The sequence below is a fragment of the Podarcis erhardii genome (assembly GCF_964252035.2).
Source record: "Podarcis erhardii genome assembly, chromosome: 16".
Classification (NCBI taxonomy): Eukaryota; Metazoa; Chordata; class Lepidosauria; order Squamata; family Lacertidae; genus Podarcis; species Podarcis erhardii.
The window spans coordinates 8,929,440-8,950,915 of NC_138514.1; the positions used below are offsets into that span (position 1 = coordinate 8,929,440).

The 21,476-nt window shown below is 43.9% G+C and overlaps 1 long non-coding RNA gene across 1 annotated transcript; it reads left to right on the forward strand.

Moving 5' to 3' along the window:
- The first annotated feature begins 409 nt into the window (after positions 1–409).
- Positions 410–20,725, forward strand: LOC309331323. The gene is made up of 3 exons (XR_014151819.1): positions 410–1,547; positions 19,916–20,129; positions 20,331–20,725. It is a non-coding gene; the product is annotated as an uncharacterized lncRNA (long non-coding RNA).
- Positions 20,726–21,476: the final 751 nt, after the last annotated feature.

Below are 21,476 nucleotides of genomic sequence, written 5' to 3' on the forward strand. Positions count from 1 at the left end.
TCAAGGTCAGCCCAGGAAGATTCACTTGCTCTTCCTCGTTCTGGATCAAATGAACTCCCAGCTCTCCTTCCCCAGTCAGTGCTGTTTTATGTTTACACCTCCAGTGACAAGCAAAAAAAGCTTGACAGACCAATTACAATCCACTTGGGTGTTCCTCTCCCCAACACAAAAGGATCTCTAAATGTTCTCTCAGTGAGCCCTTAAAACTCACCACTCACTGAGGAGCAGCATTGACAGGTACAGCACGAGGCCCTTATTAAGAGTGCAAGGAAGATCATTCAGGTTTGAACACACAGGCTGCCATCGGAGTCCAGCCTGAGAAAATTTGGTTGTTGTAATTCCATTCTGAGATTCCCAATTAGCAAGCAACAGCCTGTCACCAAGCTGTTAACACACAGAGTTTCGGAGGAAGAGCAGCACAGAGCAAAGCAGAAAGGGAGGCGGGTGGAGAGAGGGGGGGGGGACTGATACTAAGGGTAAGCAGCATGACAAGTACTTTGGTTGTTGCACTGACAGGACTGAACATATTACTTTGCCGTTCAACAGTGCCTGGGTTGAATAGGAGCCATGCCTGCTTTTTTCAGGTTGCTGGTGGTTGCTCTGAGAAAATTATTCCCAATTAAATGTTCCTCTGGATTTGGAGGCTCACAATGGCCTGTTCTTGTTATTATTTTTCCAGAGCAACACTGATAAGTTAGAAATCTACAATTCACCTCCCATTGCTTTCTAGATTATGTACAGTCAAGACTCCTTCATTCCTTCTCTGTGTGTACATGGAGGAGGGAGGAGGGCCAGGTCTCTGTAATATTCAGTGCATCACACAAGCAGAGTGAGGCTCCGGTTTGAAAGATCTCAGCCGCTGGAGCAAAAACCTAAATGGGGAAACTGAGACAGCTGCCTACTGTAGACGAGAAGCCGTACACTGCAATGTCCAAGTGCAAACCTACTTCTCAATCAGGATTCTGAAATTCTATCTTTGATATGGGGGGGGGGTTCTTCCTCCCGTTAAAATACAGGCAGCTCCCCATTTGTGCACATTCAAGTCATCCTGCCAACACACATGGTACCTCGGAACAAAACCCCATGAAAATGGGGAGTTGCCTGTAATGACATGTGGGGAACCCCTTGCTGAACTCATTCCATTCATCCTGCATATGATGTCAGTTGTAGGGCACGTGGTCATGGCTTGGACCAAACAGCCTTGTGGGTGTGCCTTGGGCCAAGTAGCCTTGCAGGTCAAATGGGGAAGCCTGGTGGGCTGGCCACTCCCCACTGCAGCAATAGATTCTGATCTCCTGCCCAGCCCTGGCATAACACTTCAATGATGCATTGAGCAAGGTTATTCGACACCCATAGGTCCCCAGATCCTCAACATTTGAATCTAGCTTCTCAAATTTGACTTGGTAAATACATAGGCAATTATATTGCATCAACATATTTTCTTTTTCTTCAGGAGACGTCCGTCTGGGAGGGACAAATGGGAGGGGAACCATGTGTCATAAAAGGATTGTTGACTCTTCCATGTTCTGGCCTCCCTAACCTAACAGGTAAGCTTATAACAAACCCACCCTCTCCCACATTTTTGTGTTGTGGTTATGCAATAATGGGGAGGGTTTGGTGTGTAAGTACATGAATAAAGACATGTTTACCTGTTGCACCTCAGCTTTCCCCAAGGTGATGTAGTTTATTCTAATTAATGGTTTAACATTGTTGCAGAAATGTAATAAAGGAGCACATATAACTCTTCAAAGGGAAGGTCTAAAGCAAAGCTAAGTCTCCTTCATTCCAAGGGAACCATGTGATTACTGAGTGGTCTCAGGCATACTACTAATGCAATGTGGGAGCTGACCACAGGGAGGTAGTGGTTTGGTGAGAAAACTAACATATCCTAGTGTTCGCTAGTTATCGTAATCCAAAAGGCATCGTAATCCCTAGCAAATAATGGCAAAAGAATTCTGTTTTGCAGATCCCGTTTTTAACTGTGGCATGTGTTGCTCATTTAGGGCCTCTGCAATTAATTAATTAATGCTGCAACCTCCCGAGAGCTGCAAGGGGGATTTGCCATCTGTTGTGTCTCTTCTCCCACCAACTCATAGAGCCACATTTCCAGGTTGGCAGAATCATTGTAATTAACGCTGTATCTGGACGTTAAGAGAAGCTGCCTTCTGGCATTCGCTATTACCAAGAGTCAGACCCCGTGTTGCAGCAAAGCCTATCCAACAGGTTGAGATTTTTTTTTAAAAAAAAATAGGTTTTCTTGGCCCCATCATAATGATGCAGGGCAAGAATACAGCCCCCAATTGTCAGGGTATCATCATCCTATCCTGAGTAGCAGCCAAGAGCCAAGTAACAGAGGAAAAGGTGCCAGTCAAGGATCTCTCAGTGTATGGAGGATCTATCAATTACGGCTATGCACAGCTTCCCCACAACCCAGGGACCACCTACCCCCCGCCCCCCGATCTGCCCCCAAATCAGTTCAGGGGTGGGGCTAATGTTTCACTAGAATTTTTTAAACCCTGAGTAAAAAATACAGTTGGAAGGGGGCTAGAGACACTGTGTCACCAAAAGAAGGAGGGTTCGAGCCTGCAGGGTGTCCCTTCACAAGCGCCTTCCCCGCTAAGAATGCATTTGCAAAGCACAGGGGCCTGCAAAATCAAATTCTATGCTCAGCAGGATTCAATCCTGCCGGGCTTTGCTTCTGTAGTTTATTCCCTGTGGTGGGGCTGCCTGCCTCACCTTCTTTCTGCCTCTGACAGTCCCAGATTGCTTTAGGAGGCCCAACCCACAGCAAAACAGGGCTGGCTCTACCTGACTCTACCAAAGCCTGGCTCTACCTGACTCTGCCCAAGCCTGGATCCCCCCAAACTGGCGTGGTTCAGTTCAGGATTCAGGTAAATCTTACCTCAACACCGGCAATGGGGCAGCAGACTTCGCTTCATCTCAGGGCAGCAGGCTAGTTTCTTTAGGTGTCTCAAGGGAGATGGAGGGGGGAATTGCTGACCTACCCCTACCCCTTCTGCCTCTCATGGCAGAACCAGCCCTGTAGCCCAGGGGTCAGCAAACTTTTTCAGCCAGGGGCCAGTCCACTGTCCCTCAGACCTTGTGTGGGGCCAGACTATATTTTGGAGAGAGAAAATGAACGAATTCCTATGCCCCACAAATAACCCAGAGATGCATTTTAAATAAAAGCACACATTCTACTCATGTAAAAACATACCGATTCCTGGACCATCTGTGGGCCAGATTTAGAAGGTGATTGGGCCGGATCCGGCCCCTGGGCCTTAGTTTGCCTACCCATGCTGTAGCCCAAGGAGGTGAGCAGGCTGGAGAAGAAAAATGGGGACTGCAGAAAGGGGAAGTGGCAAAAGAAGTGGCAAGTGGAAAATGAGAGAATTCCTAGCTCATAAAATGCATTTAGCACTTTAAAAAGCAGGTGCAATCTCCCATTTGCTTTTGGACTCTGGAACTCAGCCGACTATTGGAAAAAGCACTGGGAATCGATCAAAAGTGACAAAGCCACCAACTGCAAAACAGCCAGCGGGGCTGAGGGAGGCCGGCTGATCGGCTGCGCGTCAGTCACATAGCTTCAGAGAGTCTTGTACACATCATGCTCAAAGAATGTGCAATCTTTTGATTTCCACATGACATTTCCCCTCTAGCAGTGAAAATAAGAGCATTGCATTCATGCTCATGGAGAAACTGGGAGGTTGGCTGGGGCAGCAATTCCACACACCCTTCATCTTTTGTATCTCCCAAGGCTAGGAGTGCAACCAAATGCCTACATTCTCTTTGGCCAGCACAGTGCCTGACATATGTGACATTTCCTTTTAAAAGCATGAAAACATGCAGAGGACGGGAACAAAGATCCCACTCATCAGCAGGCCTAATGAGTGAGAACTCATCCTTCTCCAAGGAATTCTTGGAAATATGAATTTGCTAAGATCTTTTTTTAAAAAAAAGCAAAATAAAATCACTCAAATGGATAAAGATAGGCGCATCTAGCTGAGGAGCCCTTCTGTGAAAATACACAGTTGTTTCCAAGAAATGGGCACAACATCAGCTAGTCTAAGATGCCCAAAGCCAATCACCATTTCACATCGCCATTTGGGTTGCATTTGTTTTGATCCAATCAGGCATGGAGTGTCAATGCTCAGCCTGCCATGTCCAAATCTGAGAGAGGTAGCCTTTGAGATGCAAACAGATCCTTTCCATTCTTATCCAAAACACATAGAAGAGTGTGCAGACACCAGGATTTTCCACATGTCACTCAGTAACCAATATATATCTAAATCAGAAAGCAATGCTCTGTGTCTTCTTCCCCAAGCCGGCTTGCAAGTAGGGAATTTCAGTTTCTCTCTGTTTCCCATTTTTCCTGTCTTAAGTTCCGTTCTACACCTTTCCACATCACTTAGTGGGTTGTTTTTTAAAGTCCCCATGAAAATTATTTAGCACACTTTTTTTTTTTTATTTGCAGAGCAATATTCCCCGATGTGAGGCAGATTCACAAATATAAGCATTTTATGTCCATTCCACCATTAAAAACAAACTTGTCTGGAGAACTGCATGGCAAAATCTGGAGATGCGCAAATTTCAAAGGATGGCTAAGTTTCAGTTCATGTACTGTTTCAGAAAGTGAAAACTGGGCAGGTTCACCTTTGAATGCTAATTTAACTGATTCCCATCATCCCTACCCACAAGCAATGAGTTTCCAGCACTCTTGGTGCCACGGCAACTGGAGAGCACCAGGTTGGCAAAGGATGCCCATAAAATCTTCCAAAAATACAGAAATAGGGACTATCCCTAGAAAACAGGGCAATTGGAGTATACAGGTCATCATGGGATCTGGTCATCTTTGGTTCCCTCCTTGTCAATAACATGAGCTCCTGCATTGGTGGGGGGTCCTTGTTTAGCTATGGATCAGGCAGATATATGTAGGAAAAGAAACATACACAATGGGTTTCTAAAATGTTCTACACATAAAGGCATTTGATTTATAGAGCGTGCCTAACCATTACTGAATGCGACAGTAAATTACATTTGAGCCAGTCTTGGAACAAGGCTTGAAATATCAGTCTGCAGTTAGTGAAGGGTTGCCTTGCCCTGCTCTGACGCTACCTTATCCCCAAGTTTGTTAAATATTTGTTTAATATCATATTATCACACTTTGTAGCCAAGACCATTATACATCAAACAAACCTGCTTGTCAAGAAAAAAGAAAACAAGTGAAGTAGAAAGGGGAAAGAAAAAAGAAAAATGACACATGAAGGAGGAAAGGGGCAACATGAGGGGGGACCCTCTAAAGTACATTGAATAGAAATAAAAGAAAAAAATATTCAATATTCAAAAAAAGTATTTTCAACATTATCTCCAGTTTTAAGAAACTGTTTCATAGACAAGCAATTATACTGTAGTAGCTGGTTTGGGTAGGATCAAATCATTTCATATGAACAGGCAGCAATAATAATCATAGATGCTCACCATTATTTCATATTTTTTTTCAACTGAGACATATAGTAGAACAACTCAAAGTTAACTGGGGGTTACCATGTGGAAGAACCTCATATGAACGTCTTCTTGAGCAAAATGATTAAATTAATAACAAAGATCTATTTAATACTCTCAATATGTGCAAAAGAATTTCTCCATCCTTCATATAAAAGGAATGGGACTAAACAAATAGTGGGTTAATAATCTTTGAATCAGAATGGATGTGGGCATTCAAAAATATCCCCGGAACATTTACTAGTGTGAACCTGAAAGAGAATTATCTTAAGACAATTTTCCAATCCTACTTAACTCCACCCAGAATAGTTTTTATTTTTATTTTGCCCAAACATGGCCTGCATTGCTGGAGGTGTAATGGAATTAACGTGGATTTAATACATATTTTTGGAGCCATGTTGGTTGCTTTTATTTGTGCTCATTTCTGGAGCCTCTAAGAACTAGAGTTAGCACTACTTGGAAATAAGGGTCAATATTAAAGAACCAGTGTGATGGAGTGGTTAGTGTTGGACTATAATTTAGGAAAATAAGTCCCCACAGGCATTCAGTTCACAGGGGGACCTTGGGTCTAACCTAGCCTCACAGGCAGGCTATTCCCACATTGCAGCTGGCTGGACCAGTGACTCTTGGAGTCATTTTCATCTCTGCAATTTATGATTCTAAGTATAAAATCGGGGTTGGAGGGGGAACCCGGAGTTCCCTAGATATATCTAGGGAACCCGGAGTTCCCTAGATATAAATGTAATAATGAGTTTAGTTTTAGTTAGGAGTTTAGTTTTTGGTAATTACTAGATATATCAGGGATGGGGACCTGATAGAGCAGGTTCTTATTTCCCCTACTCCCACCCCTGGGCCCAAATTTGACAAGTAGGAATCCACCTGATGTCAGGTGACACAACATTCTAAAGCAGAAAGACCAGCTGTTTGGGGAGACTTTAAAGCACCTATCTTTTACCTGTGCACACCTGGTGCCATTACTGTCAGTTAGCATTTCTTAGTACAGAAAGTATTGATCTGATGTGTAGAGATCTTTCCTGTTCTGCTTAGTTCAAGAGGGTTCTGGAAGGTTTCTTCTCTGTGTGGAAGAAGGTTCTTGTTTGGGTTATTCCTTCTGAGAAGCTGAGTAAAGCGGGTTTAAATTGGTTCTGTTACCCTTCTGTCAAGGTCATGCTGACTATAATAGTCAGGCCAGAAGGAACCTGGGTTTCACTTACGTTCTTTTTCTGTCTCTTTGTTTGGGTGTGGTGTTCTATTCTGTATATAGTGTTAAGTTTAGTCTTATAAGTTATTGTTAAGTTTAAGTTAAGTCTGCTGCAACTGGATTGCTGATGAACTGTGCTAATCCTGAATGTATTGGATTTGTGACCATTATGTTCATTTTACTTCAGTAGCAGTAAATGGATGGAAGGGGGGGAAGTAATAATGGAAATGAAAGTTAGTGATCATGGCTAGTAGATGGCAACTTCATATCAGAGTTTCTTCAAAAGTTCTTGGGAGATGCCATCTGTTTTTGGTGACATGTTGCTGCTTAAACTATCAATTTACCCTGGAACCTCTCCTATGGTTTTGTAAATATGGAGATCTATCACAAATTGATTATATACAGGTGCAGGAAGCATGTTGCTAACACCCTCTTCAGTGAAAACAGATACAACAAATCCGTTGTTTGACTCAATCACTTGTGACATTTTAATGAACGTCTTCCTCTGCGGTGGCTTTTATGTTTCTTTGTGTGTTTTCCAAAATTCTTGCAGTTCCTCCACAAATTCCATTCTCTTCTTACATTTAAGCTGCCATAATTTATGCTGTTTTTTTTGTTTTTCCACATTTGGATTTGCAATCCACTTTGTAAATTATGTCCTTTCCCCCCTTCTTTTAATAGCTTCCGTAATGCTGCAATTTAGCTGGGTGGGTTTGCTTTTTAGATCTCTTTCTGCCTTTCTCAAAAATTTGTAGCGTCCATATATTTTTCTTTACTTTGTGGCATACATATATTTTTTTGTCAAATAGCGCTGTTAGAGCATTATCTAAGTCTCTGCCTGGTGTGCTTGTTTTAAAGAGTATCCATTAATTTCTTTAAAGCACTTTTTTATTTTATTACCTGACCATTCATTCAGGCAATCAATCATTGTAACTAGTGCCTCTTAATCTTGATGTAGGCGTCCTTGCTGAACTTAGTTCATTTCACTCCAGTGAACTGGGTGCTTTGGCAGCTATAGAAATATGTGGGAACTGCAACAGAAAGTTGTAGCTAGAGAAGGAGGGAAGGGATTCCATTTATTTCACACTGAAGGTGAACCTACCAAATTTGCACTTTCTGAAACTACCGTATTTTTTGCTCTATAAGACTCACTTTTTCCCTCCTAAAAAGTAAGGGGTAATGTGTGTGCGTCTTAAGGAGCGAATGCAGGCTGCGCAGCTATCCCGGAAGCCAGAACAGCAAGAGGGATCACTGCTTTCACTGCGCAGTGATCCCTCTTGCTTTTCTGGCTTCTGGGATTCAGAATATTTTTTTTCTTGTTTTCCTCCTCCAAAAACTAGGTGCGTCTTGTGGTCTGGTGCGTCTTATAGAGCGAAAAATACGGTATGTGCAAACTAAAACACAGCCATCCTTTGACATTCACACTTCTCCGTATTTCGCAATGCAGTTGTCCCGCCATGTAATGAGCACTCCCACTTTACATTGTGGGAGCCCTTTGCAGGATCGCGCGTGGTGCTACAGTTCCCAGGGAGCTTATTGGCAAACAGGGGCTGGCTTGCCTCTCAGTGTGGATTTTTGGAGGTTCATGCCCAGCCTCAGTAATCAAGTTTCTTGCTGGGAGGTGGGGCAAGCCCCATTTATAAATAGGGGGTGGAGCCAACAATAGCCAGGCAGTCGGCTCTGGAGATTCACCCTCCCTTTCAGAGGACGAGATGGTTGGACAGTGTTCTCAAAGCTACCAGCATGAGTTTGACCAAACTGCGGGAGGCAGTGGAAGACAGGAGTGCCTGGCGTGCTCTGGTCCATGGGGTCATGAAGAGTCGGACACGACAAAACAACAACACCCTCCCTTTCTTTAATGTTTGTTGTTTGCAGGTTAACTTTTTCTTCCTGTTTAGCGGGCGCTGCTACAGTCTTTGACTGGCTGCTGTTGAAGGACCGGGAAGAAATTTTCCTGCATTGGCAGGTTTTGTCTTCCCCGTAGCAATTCGTCACAACTTTGGCGGTTATGGTCTTGGGTGGAATCCTTTAGTCTTTTCTTCCCTGTTGCTGGGTGTGTGTGTGTGTGTGTGTGAAGTGGTGACTCATCCCCCCACGGTGGCAATTCCAGGGTCCCCCTCTTAAAGGGGTTTTATATATATGGGTGTCACTGGCCATACGCTGAAAGGTTGTCAGTGAACTACCCTGCGAGTGGGGATATGGGCTGGGCTGCCTGCTACAATTACGTCTCACAGAGCACCCCCATATCCCATTAACCCTGATGAGCCCCAGTTCCCCCCGGCTGGGGGGCTGAGAGGGATACACGCCCAATGCCCAAGCCAAGGTCTTCCTACATTCAGAAGTTTAATAAAGTTGTGGCCTAATTTTAATTCCATATAATGTTGTCAGAGTCTTTATTCATTCCTTATGATCCCTGGGGGCTGGGACTGTCGCCGTCGGGTCACGCAATGTATACATAAATGTATATGCTAGGGTAAAGTGTGCATAAAATGCATATATTCGTGAAAATAGCTGCAGTTTTCTCCGTGACTTGTTAGTATTCTGATCAAAATTTTGTTTGTCCCCATGGATCAAAAGCAAAGCCGGCAAGTGAAGCACTACCCACTTTTTGAGTGAATGAAGGAGGTTATTGGAACACCCCTTCTGTGTGGCTTTCTACATTTTATTTCCCCCTAATATGCTGCCATATTTCATAAGTATGGGTAACGATTATGTAAGCAACACCTCTGGGCTGCTTGGATAACCTGCAAGCCATTCATAAAGTTTGTTTCTCCAAGCAAGTGTTACAGAAAACAACACCCAGGCTCTTTTCTCATTTTAATATATATCCTAGGCCAGCTTCCTTCCTCTGTGTAAAAATGCCTGCTATCCCGCTGGTGGTAATAGATGTCTCATTTTCCCCCTCTAACTTTCTAATTTCAAACTGTGAAAGATCTCGGCATACTGATCCTGGTGGTCTTAACAAGTCTGATAAAAAATAATAATACTGGACCTGAAAATATTCAAACAGTGATTCCATCTCTTCTCTAAAATTGAATTTAAGATTTAACTCATTCATTTACTACCCAGTCCTAGGGAGGTTTATTTTGAAGAGTTCTCAATAGGTTGTGGAAATATGGAGGAGAAATTTGTGTGGCTTATATCTGAATGCAAACCGACCCAATTTACACTTTCCAAACCAATACACAAACTCTGAAACATGACTATCCTTTAAAATCTACCCCTCCAATTTTTCTACAATGCAGTTACAGTGGCACCTTCATTCTCGATCTTAATCCATTCCGGGAGTCCGTTCGACTCCCGAAACCATTCAAAAACCAAGGCACAGCTTCCAATTGGCTGCAGGAGCTTCCTGAACTCAAGCAGAAGCTGCGTCAGACGTTCACTTACTTCCGGGTATAAAAAGTATACATGGGTAAATGCTCACAAAAATGTGTATATTACTGCAAATAACATATAAAAGTGCATTAAGTTGGGCAAAACTATATACAAAATGTGGGTATTTGCAAAGCTGTGCATTAAAAGAGAAATATTTTTTGCCAACTTTTAAATAGAGCTTCCAAACTGGTGTGGAAATGTAGCAAACTGTACATAAGGCTGGAAAAACTGGAAACTGGAAATGGGAGATTCATCCATCCCTAATTATGGGACTGTAACAGAGCAAAACCCCTATCTTTTTCTCCCTTGGGGGAAAAAATCCATTTTTTTGCCATGGAGTCATTTCCTCAGTGATATCTTAAGTGAGCCAATTAATTCTACTTTTGTCCCCATCCTCCTCTCTGCTGAGTTCTACAATAACAACACTGAGACGGAGGGAAAGGAAGTTGGCAGGTATTGCTGCAACACGCTGGACTTGGTTGTAAGAACGAAGTCTGGGTGAGGGCAGATCTAGACAGGTGGGGTGATGTTGCAGTTGCCCTAAGAGATCAACCCTCCGCAACTTCCCTCTCATTTTTTGGTTTCTGCTACTTTCCCTCCTGGGAATCAACATAAAAATGGATAATTTCAAAGATGCATTCACCACTGTCACTTGGGAAAACTTGTGCAAAGGCCACAAGATGGAACCCAGGCCCTTGACCTGTAGAAATGCACTTCACTTTCACATCTTTATGATTTAATTCAAGTAAATATGAATTAGGCAAGCAATATTTCTTCAATTTTTGTAACCCGTCTTTTTGTTAGATCAGATCTGTGGAGTGATATAACTTTTGCTCTGAAGTTTCCTCACTCACCCTTCTAACCAGCTGAGGTCCATCTATAGATTTCTAAGGCAAGGTTCACAATAAAGACAGGGTGAAGTCCAGCTGATGGTGACTTGTGGACTTAAAGTAGGCATAAGGAACTTCAGACCCAGGAGGTAACCCTCCAGGAATCTCTCTGTGACCCCCGGGGCTCTTCCCAGCTCCTTCCCCCAAACCACACTCATCACTGGCTCTGCTTTGCACCATCCTTGAGTGTTTTTGCCTGGCTAGAATGTGTCCTTTAATGCTAATCATGCTTTGTGCGTGCCTGGGTGGATAATAGAGAGCAGAGTGCAAGAGTGAAGAAACTGGCCCACTGCACAAAAGATAAAGATTGTATTCATCCATCTGCTGGTTCCACCCACAACTAGCATGTGGTACCTGGAAGATGGTCCAAAAAGGAATGTGGCCATTGAGCTGAAAACACCTCTCCATCCCCGACTTAAGGAGAGAACGTTCCTGCTCACAAGGAATCTCACAGGACGACAACTTCAAAGTCAGGGAAACGGTGGTGGTAGAAGCTTCCCCAATAACAATTTCAGTTTTTATGTTTCTTAATCTAAAGAACACCAAACGTCTTGGCTCATAGAACAGTAAGAATACAGCAGCTGGAGTAGCCTCCAGCAACACATAAGGTATGGAGGGGGCTGGAGGGAAGGTGTCTTGGGCAGTGATCCTTGGTATGAAAAATAGGGGTGTCACAAGTTTGACCTCATTTCCACCTGTGCAAGGTGTGAGGGTATGGGCTCTACCCCTTCATTCCTCTGCATGTGTAGACCAGGCCTTATTAAATCTGATCTTCTGGCTGCAATTTCCTAGTTGTCTCAGCTGTTGTTACTTATTCAACAGCTTCTTATGCTTCACTGAAGATTGCTAAGCAGTTCTTAATGTCCTTAAGTCCCTTTCCTTTGTGGCTTTTATGCTGCTGACAAACTCACTACCAAACTCCACCTATTACTTTAGACACTGCAGAAGTTTGTTTGTTTTAAATTGATTGCTTTTTTTCAATGGAAAATGAAGACCTTTAGGGATATTTTACTATTTTAAAATGTAATGTGGCAGCCTTCATCCTATTGCAGGATGTGCAGAACTAGCCTGTGTATATTGATTCCAAGTCCCACTAAGTTAAATGAGATTTGGGGTACAATCCTGGCTCCAGCCACTGCCTGGCAGGATCTAATGGAGTGGATGCATCTGCAGCTCTGCTCAGATTTCCAGCCAGGGTGGAGGGGGGCCAGTTGCACAGCCATCAGGCCTGATGATGTCACATAACACCCAAGGAACCAATGGATTGCAGGCCATCTCAGCCCCTCCCTCTCCAGAACACTTCATTTCACGGCTTTCTGCTGATTGCTTCAAGTGGGTAACTCAGTGGCACAGTTTCCACCTACCCAACTACGCTAAGGAAATGGAAGGCCGGGGGGGGGGGCAGGGCACTGTGCTGGCATCACTCCATAAGCAGAGACTGGTGGAGTTTGACAGTGCTTGGCAAAGAGACACCTCTGCCCCATCCAACTCGTCCCCAACCTCACCCAAAGGGAGTTTAGAATTGCTCTGCAATTCTGAAGGATTGCAGACTTAGTTCTAGATAATATTGTGTGTGTGTTTTACTAGCTTATATTCTTTTTATTTATTTTTATTTAAAGTGTCTGTAAGGAGACATACAGTCCAAAATGAAATAATGCCCGATCAAAGCTGCATATGTTAACGGCACGATTGCATACATACCTAGATGTGATTGCAATCTGAACTCCAGTTATGCTGGATAAGGGGAAGGTGGGGTGTTGGTTGCTGTTGCTGCTACACCAATGTAATATAGCTCTATGTAACCTATAGAAGTATAACCTAGCAAGGGAGAAGAAAACATAGTGGTGCAAAAATGGCAGACATGCCCCATGGGATTGGTGGAGAATATGTCAGTTTTGATTTCACTTTTTCAATCTTAAATTTACCTCTCCACACTTCCACATCAGGCTGCAATTTAAAAAAAAAAAAAAAACTTTGCCTGAAAATTCATAAGAATTTCAGTTCTAATCTCTCCCAATAAACACATGCTTGCATGGACATTTTTGCAAAACAATTTGTCCAACTATATGGCATATTTTTTTTTCTAATATATGCATTTATAGTTTATGCATTTTAGTACATATTAGTTGGAAGGAGAACTCCATTGCAAAGTTCAGAAACAGGCAGATTTGGAAGGCTATTTTGTTTCAGACAGTGGAAATTAGGCAAATTTGCCTTTAAATGTGGGCTTTTCTTTTTTAAAAAATCTCGCCCTTCACTAGTAGAGATGGACTAATCTGTTATTTTTGGGTTCCCTCGGTTTCTTACTTTTCTAATCTTAAATTCAGTTATTCACGTCAAATTATTATTTTTAAATTTGTCTTCATTTTAGGACACATTTCTCTTAATATATACATTATTATAAGCAAATTTCCCTAATATAATATATTTTTGTATGTTATCATTACTTAAAATGTATGTATTTACATGCACACTTTCCCCTAATATACACATTTTTGTACACATTATAAAATGTCAGCGTTGGGCTGTTTAGCTGGTGTTTGCAGCACCACATTCTTGCCTTGACCCAGGGGAGGAAGAGGTGAGAGAAGCATTGCCTAGTCATCATGCTTTCAGAAAGCAAGAACAACAACAAAGGCTACAATTCAGGATGATGGTGCACATGCTGCAATAAAAGAGACCTCACCTCTGAAAGATCAGCATCTTCTCTAGGTCACAGAAGCACGGAGAAGACCTATTCATTGCTACAAATCAAAACACTCCCCCCTCCTCCTCTCAAGAGCCTCGGTTGAATCCTCTCTCTCCTCCCTTGCCATCTTTCCCATAAGAGGCTTTCAGGGGAATTTCTGTCTATGTTTGGGTTATCGAGATTTGTTTATTTTTTTAAAAAAACCAAATTGGCAAGGATGTTGACTGCAAATCTAAAAACCCAGAAACACGAAAAAGAGATGTTAACAACAGAACAAACAAAAGTTTTCGATTAACCATTTCAAATCTTTGGATCAACTAAACTGGTTCCTCTCGGTTTATTGAGCAACATGCCTTTTAAAATAACAAGAACCCTTTAACTTGTTTGAAATCTATGTTCTTGGAAAAAAGCTGTACATTGCAGGGCCCATCGAGGAAGAAGCCTCCCCGTTGCTCTCACTAAAGAAGGAATGTCTCTCCTAAATATTGATCCCTGCTGTGTGACACAGACATACGTCATCTAACAACAAAACTTGGCTATAGTGAGGGGGAGTCTTCAAAGTTCTTGTTTTATTCTTTATAATTTATTGTCATAAAGACTGAGCCAGGCTAGCTCTAGTCTCTCCCTGACCCACTACCAAACAGAGTACTCAGAGGACAAACTGCACAACCCACAGACTAAGGGCCTTGAGAGGCCCTCAGGGGAAAGAAGAAATCCTATCCCTACCAGAGACAAAGGCTGAGGCCCTCAAGGATACCGGCATCAAAAAGTCCGGCTCTGGCTCAACATAGTACCTGTTTGCAGACCCCGAATATTCATGCACTTTGGGACTAAAGGGCTCCTCAAGCAGCAGTCTCCTTGAGATCAAGGAAACCGTGAAACACCATCATCACCAGCAACTCTGGTTAGGATGTGCCCTGGGAGGCCAGAGTGCATCAACTCTTCTTTTTGAGCCTCCCAGTTGGTGGGGACACATATTTCTGGCTCCTTGATGCTGAACCTTGGCTCCCATGGCTGCTTTGTGATCACCTTGACTTTCTGCCTGAACTTGCATTTGGATCATATTTTGGACCAATTCCCTGTTTGTAGCCCTCGTTTATCTTGGACTTGCTTTCCTTCTTGAGTTGGACACTTGTACCAAGTGGTGTCTGGTGCCCATTAGGATTAGTAGGGTGGAAGGCTAGGAGGCTACTGGTAGGTAGACTCAGAGTACATGGCAGGCAGAGCTAATGACAGGCAGAGTCAACTAATTCTGGCTTTCTTCTTCTTCTTCTTCTTCTTCTTCTTCTCCTCCTCCTCCTCCTCCTCCTCCTCCTCCCCCCCTCCTCCCCACTGAGTTCTGCAAGGGTGCAAAACTGGGACTTAGTTTTTTTTATAATAATATTTATTGAAAATTTCCAAATATAACAAAGAAAAAAAATAATAAAAAATAAAACATCCACTTTAAACCTTATTTTCATTAACATCTTTCCAGGACTTCCCCACCCCACCCCCTTTTGTATTCCAGTTCCTTCAAATAGATTCAGCAAGTTCTTACCCCAAATTTTGGACTTATTATCATTGACCCAATGTTAAAAATATTTTCCCATCCCCTACAATCGACCCCTGTTCCCTTCCACGAGTTCCCCTCTTTAATATGTAGAACAGAATAGGATAATAAGAATAAAAAATAAAGTATAGTTTTACACCCTTTGGATTCCAAATTTCCCTCCCCCCTTTCCCGGTTGCGTTCCCCAATGTCCATCAATCAGCTGTCATCCTGGAGATCCCACATCTAGGCCGAAATCCTTCACAAATCCACTTTGCCGTCTTTTTAATAGTCTTTTGCCGTCTTTTTGGTCGTCTTTAGTTTCGAACATCCAATCTTGGGAGGACTCTATCTCAAGGTCCATTTTTTCCATCCAGATCTCTATATTTAAGAGTAAAAACTCCAATTTTATTTCTTTAGACCTTTCAAATCTAGATGTCCCAAATGTTCCCACTTCGAGCTTTGTCCAGTTCTTGTTGTTCTTGTTGTTCTTGTTGTTCTCTCTCCTCACTTTCCTCTGGTTTCTTTTCCTGCTCCACTGCAAAAATGTTCTAATTCCAAAAGCTTCTAATTCCTCTACAGAGGCTTTGTTATTCAGGAACAAAACCTTACGTCAAGTCCCTTCCATTCTTCAATAGATAAATCTATTGTCTCCTTTAGTGTAGAGACCTCTGTAGACAAAATAGTGTTCCATTTCTGCAGTTTTCCCAGGAGATAAAAAGTCCTATTCAAATTCCAAGTCAGCAATACTTGTAGTGTTCCACGGCCCCTCTAGAGGGATTATAATAACTCAGTTTCTTTCCAGATCACACCCAACGGTCAAAGTAACTTGTTGTCCCTTGTTTTCAACATTTTATATCAAATTGTAACAAATGTAACCGGCAAAGCCCTCGTAACAAAGTTCTCTTTTTATTCTTCAACTTTGACAGCTCCTTTGACAGCTGTCAAAGCTTCTATTTCTCCTCGCCAGGCGCTCTCGCGGATCGCTCCCAGTTCCCGGGGGGGGGGTTGCATTTTAGTTCATACGTTCCACTTTTCTCCTCCAGCACAGTCTTATAATTTTCCATCGTGAAATTAATAACTTTATCAATATAAGGTGGCTCTCGATCTTAGTTGTCAAATCCTTTGCTTTAAATCCTCTACAACAGGGGGGAGACGGACTTCCTTTTTGCACCTCCCCCGCTCGCTCCGAATTTTTTTTTTTTAAAAAAATTCCCTTTTAAGTCCGATTTCCGATTACTCACGGGTTGTTCTTTTTAGTCCAGATTTTCAATGGAAGAAGTCAGCGCTCTCCGTCAAATGGCATGCGGCTTCGCTCGGCAGGGGAAGCGGAGGACTCATAGCACCACACAACCCCCCGTCCCCCGCTCCGTAGCCTTTAAAAAGGCTCCTTCGCGGGTCGGGGGGTGCAAACGGTGCCCGCCAAGTCACCATGTCCATGGGTTTCAACGCCCATGGTTTTTGAGGGTCCCCGCGTCGCCGGCGCGGTAGGACCCAGCCCCTGCCGAGCAGGCTCCCTCCGGAGCTCGGAGGGAGTCCACCATTCGGCGATGGCGCCAACCCGGAAGTCCCCAAAACTGGGACTTAGGAGGAAGAAGCAAACAGCAAGAGTTGCTTGTAAGTAAAAAGGCAAACAGGTGGCATGTTTCTGAGGTCAGAATTAGGCTGGTGTAGCATTGTCCCATTTGCCTTCGCTGCTTATAAAGGTAAAGGGACCCCTAACCATTAGGTCCAGTCGTGACCGACTCTGGGGTTGCAGTGCTTATCTCGCTTTCTTGGCCAAGGGAGCCGGCGTACAGCTTCCAGGTCATGTGGCCAGCATGACTAAGCCACTTCTGGCGAACCAAAGCAGCGCACGGAACGCCGTTTACCTTCCCGCCGGAGTGGTACCTATTTATCTACTTGCACTTTGACGTGCTTTTGAACTGCTAGGTTGGCAGGAGCAGGGACCGAGCAATGGGAGCTCACCCCATCGCGGGGATTCGAACCGCCGACCTTCTGATCAGCAAGTCCTAGGCTCTGTGGTTTAACTCTCAGCGCCATCCGTGTCCCTTCACTGCTTATACCTTCCTAGAATTGGGGCCCAGCCCCCGAGGGCACCCATGGGAGCATACCACTTTTTTGCTGCTTAATTAAGCAGAAATGCATAATATCAAAATTAAATTCCCATAAAAATATTAGCAAGAGCATTTAAACAGAAATACTGAGCAGTGTGATTTGAAAACTAAGAACCAGGGAAAGCAAATTGTGACCTTGTGTATGGGGCAGTCTGTTGTCTTTGTCCATGGAGTTTTCTTGGCAGGGATACTGGAGTGGCTTGCTGGTTCCTGCTCCAGGTGGATCACTTTTAGTCAAAATTCTCCACTATGACCTGTCAGTCTTGGGTGGCCCTGCACAGCATAGTTCATAGCTTCTCTGAGTTATTCAAGCCCCTTCGCCATGACGGGGCAGTAATCCATGAACTTATATGCAGAATTCATCATGCGAAAGGCTGGACTGGAGGAATCCCAAACCAGAATTAAGATTGCCGGAAGAAATATCAACAACCTCAGATATGCAGATGACACAACGTTGATGGCAGAAAGTGAGGAGGAATTAAAGAACCTTTTAATGAGGGTGAAAGAGGAGAGCGCAAAATATGGTCTGAAGCTCAACATAAAAAAACTAAGATCATGGTCACTCGTCCCATCACTTCCTAGCAAATAGAAGGGGAAGAAATGGAGATAGTGAGAGATTTTACTTTCCTGGGTTCCATGATCACTGCAGACAGTGACAGCAGTCTTGAAATCAAAAGACATCTGCTTCTTGGGAGAAAAGCGATGACAAACCTAGACAGAATCTAGCAGAGACATCACCTTGCTGACAAAGGTCCATATAGTTAAAGCTATGGTTTTCCCAGTAGTGATGTATGGGAGTGAGAGCTGGACCATAAAGAAGGCTGATCACCGAAGAATTGATGCTTTTGAATTATGGTGCTGGAGGAGACTCTTGAGAGTCCCATGGACTGCAAGAAGATCAAGCCTATCCATTCTTAAGGAAATCAGCCCTGAGTGCTCACTGGAAGGACAGATCGTGAAGCTGAGGCTCCAATACTTTGGCCACCTCATGAGAAGAGAAGACTCCCTGGAAAAGACCCTGATGTTGGGAAAAATTGAGGGCACAAGGAGAAGGGGACGACAGAGGACGAGATGGTTGGATAGTGTCTTCGAAGCTACAAACATGAGTCTGACCAAACTGTGGGAGGCAGTGGAAGACAGGAGTGCCTGGCATGCTCTGGTCCATGGGGTCACGAAGAGTCGGACACGACTAAACGACTAAACAACAACAACATGGGGCAGTCAGGTGAAAAAGAGGGGAGGGTTACTACACCTTTAATAGTTGCAAGGAAGAGGGAATGTCCATTGGTTTAGCTCACATGGCAACTATTCTACACAACTTATTGAAGGTGCAGGATCCCCCTTCTCTTTTCCACCTCATTGCCCTACCTGTGTGGTGTAAGCTCTGGTGAGATACCTAGAAGCTGAGCTGTGGCCATGGTTGCTCTTTGAGGAGCAGCTTTTAGGACTGGGGGATTCTTTGCTGAGGAGATTTCTGAGACAGTTTAACCCCCAAAGCTTTTGCAACGTGCTCCACCTCCTCCTCCAGAAGTTTTTCATCAGATATTAAGAAAGAGGAACCCCTGCCTTGATAATTGTGTAAGGGGGTGGAGAAATGAGAACTGTTTAATGTATTTTTAATCTCTTGTTGGAAGCCGCCCAGAGTGGCTGGGGGAGCCCAGCCAGATGGGTGGGGTATAAGTTATATAAATTATTATTATTATTATTATTATTATTATTATTATTATTAGTGTTCCAAATACTCAGCGAATAATGAAATAACAACAGCATGCCCAGAGCTGTCTCACATATACATACACACCTCATCTTAAAGTGAATGTGGCTTACATTTTCCTTTCAGACAAGCTGGTTTGAGGAAAACCAAATCAAACTGCAGTGTTTTTCAAGAAACTACAGGCTAGCTCTGCATCATGAGCCAGTGTGGTGTAGTGGTTAAGAGCAGTGGACTCGTAATCTGGTGAACTGGGTTTGCATCTCTGCTCCTCCACATGCAGCTGCTGGGTGACCTTGGGCCAGTCACACTTCTTTGAAGTCTCTCAGCCTCACACACCTCACAGAGTGTTTGTTGTGGGGGCGGAAGGGAAAGGAGAATGTTAGCCACTTTGAGACTCCTTAGGGTAGTGATAAAGCGGGATATCAAATCCAAACTCTTCTTCTTTTTCTTCATGGGTAACATCTGTATGTGGATTCACGTATAAGCATTGGGAGTGCACAGAGTAAATGGTCATGTGTGCACAGCCTACATGCTAAGAACACATGCTTTCCATGCAGAAGACCTCAGTTTCAATTCTTGGTATGGTATCACTGGGTAGACCATGAGGGGAAAGACTTGTGCTGCAAACCCTGGAAAGCCACTGCCAGTCAGAGAAGACACTACTAGGCTAGATGGACAAACATAGTAACTTTGTTTAAGGCAGCTTCCTATGTCAACCACATAGGAAAAGATTATTATCTTAAAGGCAGCTGCTTAGTAACTCAGAATAATCCATTTCTTCTGTAAAGGGTTCTGCTTTGCCATTTGAAAGATCTTTGACTAGCAGCGACGGATGACGGTACTTCAAACGTTTCGGTGTTGCTCTTTCAGATAAGCATTTAAAATCTTTTTCACAGAATCTCCAGACATCTTTGATACGGAATTAAGGCTGGCTATCTTTTGGAAGATCTTTTGCTGTTTGGTCTGCTAATGAATCATGAACCAAACTGGCAGATGTCTAGAGCTTCCACTTCTGGTGTGACATTCATCAAAGAGTAATTGGGAACTCAGAGAAGCCGTTAGATATTAAGAAACGACCTCAGGGGAAATGTCAAGGGTGTGTCTATATAGGTGTGTAGATAGGTTTGCAATACTTATAACTTTCTAGTGTTCTATCAAACCCAAAGCTGCTAATATTTGTCAGAATATTGTACGTCCCATTGAGAGAAGTGGGACTTACTACCAAATAAATATTCAATTTATTTCCCTTCCTCCGCTATATGCACAAATAAGATTTTTCAAGGTGGTTCACATTGGTCTGTTTTCACTTAGACTGGACCATGATGAAGATGATGACGTCATGGCCATGACAGCCGAGGAATGTCCAGAATGAGGAATTAACTCTCTATTGATCTCAACTAGGGCCAGGGCCTTTTCAGTACTGGCCCCGACTTGGTGGAATGCTCTGTCACAAGAGACTAGGCCCTGTGGGACTTGACATCTTTCCGCAGGGCCTGCAAGACAGAGCTGTTCTGCCTGGCCTTTGGTTTGGACTCAGTCTGACCCTTATGTTTCCCTCCCCTTATGGTTTTGATCTATGGGCTACTTTTAAAATGAGGCTGCATTTTAAATTGCATTTTAACCTGTATTTTAAACTGGGTTTGTTTTTTTCTTCCTCTTTCCCCCCTATTATGTTTTTACTGTGATTTTATTGGTGTTAGCTGCCCTGAGCCCAGCTCTGGCTGGGGAGGGTGGGGTATAAATAAAATTTATTGTTGTTGCTGCTGTCAAAAGTACACTTTCAAGTTAGGAAAGTCATGTCTCTCAGTCCTATGTCATAGAATCGTAGAGTGAGATGGGACTACGAGGATCATCTAGACCAACCTCCTGCAGTGCAGGAATCTCTTGCCCAACATGAGACTTGAACCCACAACCCATGAGATTAAGAATCTCATGATCTACCAACTGTGCTAGGTGAGCATCCAGTGAGGCAGTTGCAGCAACAGACAGGCCCCACCCCCAAACAGGGGCGGAGAAGGGGGTGGGGGCGGTCTGGCCCAGGTGTCATCACTGAGGGGGGTGACATTCGGCGCGCCACCTGCCCGCGACCCCCAAGCCTACCCCGAGCTGTTGGGGGAAGGAGAAGAGCTACACCTCCTTGCCGGAGGCCTCCCCCCCCCTTCCCCCTTCATTTTCACAGCTCAGGGGAAGCTTGGGAGATGCGGGCAGGTGCCACCATTACCATCCCCCACTCCTGGGCTGCTTCCTGGGGGGGGGGACCTCCCCCGAGCTGTCAAAAGAAAGATGGAAGGGAGAAAAGCTGTTGGCAAAGCGGTGTGGCTCCCTCCCCACCGCCCTCTGGGACACTCACCCCGCCCCCATGGCCCCCGCCACTCCAAGTGCCAGATCAGCTAGTTCCGCCTCTGTCCCCAATCTCGGCTTATGCATCTTCCCCACCGGAGCTGCGAGCAAGCAGGT